The sequence below is a fragment of the Panulirus ornatus genome, chromosome 29 (genome assembly GCF_036320965.1).
Source record: "Panulirus ornatus isolate Po-2019 chromosome 29, ASM3632096v1, whole genome shotgun sequence".
Taxonomy (NCBI): Eukaryota; Metazoa; Arthropoda; class Malacostraca; order Decapoda; family Palinuridae; genus Panulirus; species Panulirus ornatus.
In genome coordinates this window covers 24803448-24805947 of record NC_092252.1, presented here as the reverse complement: position 1 = coordinate 24805947, position 2500 = coordinate 24803448, and the positions used below count along the sequence as shown (strand labels likewise).

Sequence of the window (2500 nt, the reverse complement as noted above, 5' to 3'; positions counted from 1 at the left end):
GAATAAGGATATTTTCAATACACAATACTCAAGTTTATTAATGTATTCGCTCAATGATTTAACATAGAGTGCCACGTACGTCAAAGTATACAAGCATATATGTTCAAAGATACCTGAGTGTTGGCCTCTCGTGCTTCTGTTAGATCAAGAATTACAGGAAGGTTGTATTACGGGAAGGATGTATTTTTGTGTCATTTTAAGGTTATGATGTCAGGATCGTTATGTAATGTAGGCCTTTACTGGGTTCCCCGCCCCAACTCCTTCCTGTAAAGTGAGAGAAATGTTCGACATGACTTGTCATTAGGAGTCAAAAGGCGGAGACCATTTTCACACGTTTTGACAGACGTGGCAAGAAAGTGTGTCTCTTCTTCTTCTTCTTCTTCTTCTTCTTCTTCTTCTTCTTCTTCTTCTTCTTCTTCTTCTTCTTCTTCTTCTCCTTCTTCTTCTTCTTCTTCTTCTTCTTCTCCTCCTTCTTCTTCTTTTAACCTTCGTACAGAATTGACCTGATCTGTTGTCACTTCTTCAGAGTAATTTATGCTCTTTGTTATGGAGGCTGAGCCTCCGAGGTGCCCGTTGCGATCACTGCCAGGAGAGATCTGCGTCAGAGTTGACGTGACTCGACTTTCCGTGAGCGAGACGAGGAAAGGCTTTCTTTACTGTGCTTAACTGACGGGCTAGAGTGACAGTTCTCCCTGGACATGAGGGAGACACGTTTGTCTTTTCTGTTCTCAAACTACAATGAGGGAATCAGCGTGATCAGAAAGGCTTCATCATCATCATCATCGATAACTATACATTATTACTTGGTCCAGACGAGGGTGAAGCTCTGTAGAAGGCTTGAGGGAAAGAGGAAATGATATGGGAGGGAAGCAGGTCGTGGCAGTGTGTGAGCGTGGATAGGAGGCTTGGCTGAGCAGATCCCAAGAGAGGTTTGGACCGTCTCCCCCCGAGGCATCCACCACCCTCTTTGTCAGGGACTGTGTGAGTGTTTAACCTTTCTAATGTTGATCAATGTTACCCAGCCTTATGACGTGAGTGTGTGTGTGTGTGTGTGTGTGTGTGTGTGTGTGTGTGTGCGTGTGTGTGTGTGTGTGAATCCTTAAATCTGCTTTTTTATGTGTTTACGAGGAAGTCTGGTAATTATTTATGAATGTGTTTGTGACGTGTTTTGTGTGCGCGTTTTTGAGTCTGCATTGATCAATGTATGTGTTTGTGTGTTTATGTGCGCGAGGACATGTACGTGTGGGATGAGTGTCTTTGTATGCATTATAGATGTGTCGATGAACCTCTGTTCATTGTTGTTTTAAGTCGTGACTGTGTTTGTTTCTTTGTGTTTCTGGTTCCCATTTATGTCTGTTTGTTTCCATATATGCAAATGTACACACATACATACAAGCCCAGCTGCTTCTGTTGTCATTAAAGGAACACAGTTGTCATTGTCTAGTATCTTGTCATATCGTCGACAATTGCCCACCACACCTGCCCACTACCACACCTGCACCCCACCATACCTGCACGCCTCCACACATACCCACCATCACACCTGACCACTACCACACTTGCCCACCTCCACACCTGCCCACTACCACATCTGGCCACCACCACACTTGACCACCACCACACCTGACTACCACCACACCCGACCACCATCACACTTGCCCAAGTCCACACCTGCCCACTACCACATCTAACCAACACAACACCTAACCATCACCACACTTGCACACCTCCATACCTGCCCTCTACCACACCTGACCATCACCTCACCCGCCCACTACCACACCTACCCGCCACCACAAATGCACACTTCCACAACTGCCCGCCAACACACCTGCACACCTCCACACCTGACAACCACCCCACCTGCCCACCAACACACCTGCACACCTCAACACCTGCCCATCACCTCACCTGCCCATCACCACACCTTCACCCCACCACGCGTGCCCACCACCAAAACTGCCCATCACCACACCTAGCCACCACCACTACATCTGCCCACTACCACACCTGCCCGCCACCACACCTGCACACCATGCCTGCCCACTACCACACCTGACCACCACTACACCTAACCATCACCACACCTAACCACCACCACACCTGCACACCTTCACATCTGGCCACTACCGTACCTGCACCTCACCACACCTGCCCACTACCACAACTGCCCACCACCACATCTGATCATCACCACACCTGCCCACTACCACATCTGCCCACCACCACACCTTTCCACTACCATACTTGCCCATTACCATACCTGCACCTCACTACACCTGACCACTGCCACAACTGAACCCCACTACACCTGCCCACCAATGTACCTGTCCACCTCCACACCTGACCACTACCACACCTGCCTATCACCACGCCTGCCCACCACCACACCTGCCCACTACCACAACTGCCCACCACCACACCTAACCACCACCATAACTGCACACCACCACACCTAACCACGACCATAACTGCCCACCACCACACCTAACCACCACCA

General features: G+C 49.2%; 1 protein-coding gene across 6 annotated transcripts in view; it reads left to right on the top strand.

Annotated features, from left to right (window-relative positions):
* Positions 1-2500, top strand: part of LOC139758195 (uncharacterized) — a 307882-nt gene that overhangs the window by 257408 nt on the left and 47974 nt on the right. The window contains exon 1 of one of the 6 annotated variants that reach the window (XM_071679435.1): positions 613-981. The exons of the other annotated variants lie outside the window; for them this stretch is intronic. The gene's annotated coding sequence lies outside the window, so the exon portion shown is untranslated. Of the gene's footprint in view, positions 1-612; positions 982-2500 lie in introns of those variants that run through there. 6 annotated transcript variants of the gene reach the window in all.